Genomic DNA, 6,789 nt, shown 5'->3' with positions numbered 1-6,789 from the left:
ACCACATTCACCTCTCACTCTAAACCTCAAACCATCTCTCTTCTAATCATACCTCAACATTCCTCGCCACCTTACCTCCTTACTATCACACACCCTATTTACACCAAGACACCCTATTCACGCAGAGACACCTAAATTCCACATTCACCTCTCATTCTAAACTCCAAACCAACTCTCTCTTCTACTCATATCTCAACCTTTCTCACCACCTAATATCCTTAACTTTACCATAAAAATCCCCCAATAATAAATATAACCTTTATAGAGAAACTATCCCCCTCCCCCCCCACAACCTTCGCATCTGATAGTTGTTAAGTCTTTTAATATTGATTAATTTCCTTTAATTATTTTAATTATCTTAAATTTCTCCATTCACTATTATTCTCTCATAATTAACATATTAATATTTTTTTAAAAATTAAAAATTCTTTTAAAGTTCTTATTTTTTATTTATTTATTAAATTTACCTTATTTATCTTTATCCTTATTTTATTTAATTTAATTAATTTAAATGATTTAAAATTTTAAAATCATATTAATATATTCATGCCTTTTTCATTATTTATTATCGTTAACTGTCCTTCTTTTATTTATTGATATGGCTTTAACAGGACTTTTATATTTTTTAGAGAGTTTTCCATAGCACCCGCTATGCATGCACACACACACACACACACACACACACACACACGCACGCACACACGCACGTACGCACGAGCACACACACACACACACACACTTTCTTCCTTAGTTTCTTCTATAATCATAATCTGTTGGCGTCGGTTTTAAAACGATATTTTTTAAATGTGAAATTCTGAGTCTTAAACGCTCGTCTAGCGTTTCTTCTATGTTCGTTCATTTTGCATTAGTTCCAGATTTTTCTTTGTCGCCGAAGAGATAATACCGATTTTCCACAGTATATTATTACTGTTTTCGGTGTATCGAAACCAATGGTACGACCTTGAAATATGTATATATAGTGTCATAATAAATATTATATATATATATATATATATATATATATATATATATTCCTCAGAATTAGGAAATGCATTTTAGCAAGCATTTTGGATTTGAAGTTCAATATCATTTTTTGTCTCAATATCTCATTTCCCTATGTAGCTAAAATGATTTAAAAACTTTAAAAACTTTTATTTTTCATGTTTATTGCGTTTAGCAAATAGGGTGTAAACCAATTATAACATTTGCTAATGTTTTTTCCTCGGGGGAGATGAATAAATACCGGTAACTCATGGGTTAAGGAAATATATTCATTAAACTGTATTCTTTGTAAACAAACAATAAAAAAGTTCTATATTTGAAAATTATCATTTTCAAATTATAAAAATGAAATACCTACATATATATACTATCATGGGTAACCGGCGTTGCCTGGGTTGACATGAAGTTTCGTTTGGAACACCCCTGCTATGCTAATCATTTTCATCATGGGAAACATGGATACACACACAACAATTCCAAAAATAAATAAACGGATTAAAACATGTACATGTAATCGTCTCTCCCCCCAGAATAAGGACCTGATACTCTCTCTACCAGATATTTTGGCAGAAAGGCTAAAAAGAGATGAAATTATTTTCCGGATATTGAGCACTGGATCCCCCTAAAATAAATAATTAAAACTAAATCATAACACCTTATTTTCAGTAAAAATAGCAGCGAATGCCGTGCTATCGCAAAAAAATAATAATAATAACCAAGTAGGCAGAAGCCCTAAAAAAATAAAGATCTCGCAAAAATTAATTCCAAAAACAATTAAATGAAATTTTTCGTCGTTGTAATGCCCCCCATGTAATTTGTCATATTTTCGGGTTTGTTTTGTTTATTAAATTGTTAGAGTAGTCTCATAAAAATTAATTAAATTCATCGTTATTTAATGTTGTAAATGTAATTCCCGCGACCAGCAATAAAAAAAAAAAAAATGTATTTGTCATGTTTTGTCCCCCCCTCGATCGCCACTTGAAAATATGCTAGAAGTGACACGTCTTGTTAAACGCTTGATGGCCAAAAAGTGGATGCTCATTTTACGTTAAATTAATATTGAAAAGTGATCCCCTGTTCTAAAATGTTATTTTTATTCTTTACAAAAATTCTTTCATATTATTTATAAAGGCTATTTAAACGTATTAGGCGAAAAAATAGATTTTTATTTTTTAAGTGGGTCACATCGTAAAAAATGTATGATATATCCGTTTATAGAATAATAAAAAACAAACACATGCAATCTTCAGTTATTAGTGTTTTTTATATTAAAAAAACAATAAAAGCCAAACATTTTACTCGGAATTATTTTTTAAAGCTAGAAATTTATTGAGATTACCATTATTTCGTGGTAGTTTGTTGTTTCTTTATGTTCCGAGGGGCAAATAACTCTAAAATAAAGATTTTAAAAAATCAATGTTGGAATAATAATTTCAAATAAATTTAATTAAATATGTTATCAATATAATTATTGTTAAACATTTATTAAATAACAATTTTAAATAGAACATTTATAACCCTTCTTTCGCTAGAAACATTAACTGTGATACCGCTATTTAATAAAATCGATTTTCCTTATGTAATATGCAAATGAGGTGATCGCTTTATTGTATCTAGTTTGCAAGAACGATATTATATAGAAATAAATGAAAGAGTTGAGTAAGGAAACTTTGTATATATTAATCAAATTGTGAACAAGCAGATAAATAAACAAACAAACAGGCATGAATATGAATATATATATATATATATATATATATATATGTATATATATATATATATTCTGGGATATTGTGAGCCTACCGGCCAATTAGTATTATATACCTTCTTCGACAAAAACTTACATTTATTCCATGGAAGAAGCTTGTTTTGGAGTTTAGCCTCAGTGGAAGGAGTGTCGTCCAGGGAAGCCATACAAACAAATTTGCTATTGTTGTTTAAAATAGAAAGCATTTTTGCAACATATTCTTGGTTGTCGAGAATAACCACTCCTGCGTCATTGTCTGGATGAGAAATGTAAATGTCAGAATTACATTTGAATCGCTTTTCAGCAGGAATATGTTTTAAAAATCCTTTCTATTAGAAAAAAAGAACTATAGCTAATTTGTTTGTTTGGGTTCCCTAGACGGCACTCCTTCCACCGAGACCGACCAAAACCAGCTCTTCCGATGGCATAAAAAATATTTTCACAGGAAGTGTATATATATATATGGGTGTGTGCGTGTGTGTGTGTGTGCATGTATGTGTGTGTATAGCAATCCCCATATAGACTATTTCGTTGTATCATAGCTCATCAGTGCTGCAATATCCCCAACAAGGAATCGAACCAACATCCATCTACTACATAGTCGGGAGATTGAAATAAAGAACAATTGGATATAAATTCTGTAAATTAAATTTTTACAAAGATTTTTTTTCGACCAAGGGAACAATTTTTTTATTCCATGGAGTTTCAATGAATGGCTTAAGAGAAGCGTATTTAATAAAATGACATTTTTTATGTAGTCTATAAATCTTGCTAGTTAGCACATACATTCAATGCTAAAATTTAGAACTCAGTTGTCCTTGGCCTGACGAAGCGATTCCCTTACTGGGTTTTCGCTGAAACATGTATGCTTATGTGTAGCCATTTGTTTGTAAACTAACTTCACTTATTTTGGCTCTGCCTAAACATTGAGCACTCTTTTGGGTGACACACTTATATATTTTGTTTTAAACAAACAAATAATTACTACCAATACAATATATATATATATATATATATATATATATATATATATATATATATATATATTGAGTAAGGTTATTGATAATTTTTAATTAAAATTAAACATTAAAAATCGGTTTCACAAGGAAGAACAAACAAAATTAATAAATTGTACGATCGTTTCGGAAATGATGTTTTCATTGAGAGTTTCAAGCATTCATAAACTACATTTAACATCCCAATGAATGCACTAACGCTGATACTTACTAGCTTTAAAAGACGAACCATTAAAAGATACATCTGCCTTATTTTTTAAAAATGCTAGTTTTATTTTTGGTGTTAAAAAAACACCCAATATTTTTGCTGATGAGGAGATTTTGTTTCAAAAAACTAAATGATAAAATTATTGTCCAAGACTCATTGTCTATCTCAATAGAAACATCGTTTCCGAAAGGATCGTACAATTTATTGATTTTGTTTGTTCTTCTATGTGAAACCGATTTTTAATTTTTAATTACAAATTATCAATCATCTTACTCAATATTAAAATAGCTCTAGGATATATATGCCTATCGAATTTATTATGTATCTACATTACAAGGGCCATTGTTTTATTTTACTTGCAACTGGCATTTAACAATGTCGACTCAGGAGAAGTTTGGTTGGATTTCGCACATCTACTACAAAAATTTCACGCGCAGGCACCCCTATGATGGGTATCGTAAAATACTGAAGGAGCATTCATTGTAGGCATTACTGGGATGTGAAGCTTGTTCTCGGTGCGCTGCGATGGGGTCCCTACTAAAGCAGACAATTGATTCGATTGAAAACACTCGTTTATCATCGTTCAGCCCTATTCAATACCGGGTCTCCCTGCTAGTTAAAGTGTAAGGTCCTTTTTTCTTATTGCTTTTCCCGATATTTTTATTTTCATTTATTTTTATATAAAAACACATAACAAAACATTTACTGTTTTCGTGTTGATGACGACAGTCAGTCTCCTGCTTTTATTTCGACTGTTGGTTCGATTATTTTTCTCTCTGAACTGTCAGTGTCATTTTAGACACTAATTTGTTTGGAAATAATAAAAATAAGTCTACCTTCCTCTTTCTTTTTTCGTTAGTATATAATTATCCTTCTTTTTAACTGATTACAAGTGGTTTCATGATTTGTCCGAAGCAACTTTCATGAAAACGTACGTTTATTCCTCCAAAAGTTTTGCAGATGATCAGATTACAGATAAGGATTTATTTTATGTTTTTGCTTTTCCCAATGCAGACTTGAAGGCATCATTTATTATATAAATGACATCTGTCTATCTGTATATGTGTATGTTCATCAAAAAGAAAAAAAAACAAATGCTCACGTTTTGTCGGTGTGTAAAAGTATACACATTTTCAGGGTTTACTGGGCCGAGTTTTAGTGTTATTATGTATAGATTTCAAAAGAAAATTCTGACTATTTTCACATGAAATTTATTATATTACAAAGCAGCTTTCTGTCAATATATTAATTACGCTGACATAATGTCAAAACTAGAAAACAAAGACCCACAGACTTAGTACATTATTGATCAGCATTGCTCTGGATGAATAATATATAAATAAAGAAAAAACATTTTTTTCTGAGGGTCAGCTGTGCTAAATTTCGACGCTCTAATCCCTTAAAGTATTTATATTCACTGATATGACTGGGGTTCGTTCAAAATGAATGATTTTGGTACTATGGATTAAGTCACTACCGTTTTTTATACCATGTAATAATTTAGACTGAAACTACAGAATCACTTGTAGAAGGATCTGTTTTATAAAAGGTAATATAAATGATATGGCAAAGAAAAAAGGTTTTAGAAAAGGAGAAGGGGGGCAAGCGTGAGAGAGAAAAAGAGAATAATAACGATAGGTAGATAAATATGAGTTCTAATAGAAATATATTACATTATTATTCCGGGAAATTCCAAGTAGCCTTGCTAGATATTTAATAAAGTAATATTTGAGATGGATAATCTGCAATATTAAAGTATATGTTGAAATCGAGAAGCGCATCAGTAATTTGGTTGACACCACATTTGTTCTCTTCGTCTTTACAGATGGGAAATATTTAAATACGATATTATGTTAAGATTCTTACAGATAATGACACATGTGCATGCTAGTATTATGGTTTATCTACACAGTAAACTTCTAAGTAAAAAAAACAAGGCCGATAGCCATTAATCGCGTGCTCTCGTGTAATGAACGAATGCTTGAATATAGGATTGACATGAAATTCTTAAAGATAAACTAAAATGACCGAAAAATGGACTGAAATGACTTAAATAAATAAAAAGTAAATGACTTAGAATGACTTTACTGAACTTAAGGATGAATTGAATGACCTTAAAAATTACTTGAATGCTTAGAAAAATAAGTGGAATCCTTCAAAAACAACTTGAATGATCTGGAGAATGACTTGAATGACTTTGAGACTGACTGGTTGTAAAATGGGTGATCACTTTACATAAAATTAATACAGAAAAGTGATCCCCCAGTTTATATCACAAAGTTAAAAACATAAGTACAGCATGCAGTAAGAACAGATACTACACTTTGATCTTGGCACAAAAGGCCAAGAAAAGAGTATTTATTTACTCCCCCCCACCGAGGTATTTATTTGTCTCCCCCACCGAACAAATTAGGCACAAGGCCGATTTTTAATGTGAGGAGTGAAGGGGAAATGGGGGCCAACTCCCCGGGGAGTAGGGGAGCTGGATATTGACAACTGGTATGAAGGGTTGCCCCTACATTTACCAAGGTCTTATATCTGGAGTTTCCCTTCACATATGGTCTTTGCTTGCAGTATCTGCCGGGACAGATACTACACTTTGATCTTGGCCAGAATGCCAAGAAAAGCTGTATTTATTTGCTCCCCAACCGAGCAAATAAGGCACAAGGCCGATTTTTAATGTGAGGAGTGAAGGGATAATAGGGGCCAACTCCCCGGAGAGTAGGGGAGCTGGATAGTGACAATTGATATGAAGGGTTGCTCTTACATTTAGGGGTTTCTTCCACATATTGTCTTTGCTTGCAGTATCTGTCGGA

The 6,789-nt window shown here is 31.6% G+C and overlaps 1 pseudogene; it reads right to left on the bottom strand.

Annotated features, from left to right (window-relative positions):
• Nucleotides 1–6,118: 6,118 nt before the first annotated feature.
• Nucleotides 6,119–6,328, bottom strand: LOC145256643 (U2 spliceosomal RNA; annotated as a pseudogene).
• Nucleotides 6,329–6,789: the final 461 nt, after the last annotated feature.

Source organism: Euprymna scolopes, chromosome 32, assembly GCF_053919585.1.
Source record: "Euprymna scolopes isolate OS-2025 chromosome 32, ASM5391958v1, whole genome shotgun sequence".
Taxonomy (NCBI): Eukaryota; Metazoa; Mollusca; class Cephalopoda; order Sepiida; family Sepiolidae; genus Euprymna; species Euprymna scolopes.
The sequence above is the reverse complement of the archived record's forward strand: the minus strand, read 5'-3'. Positions and strand labels throughout refer to the sequence as shown.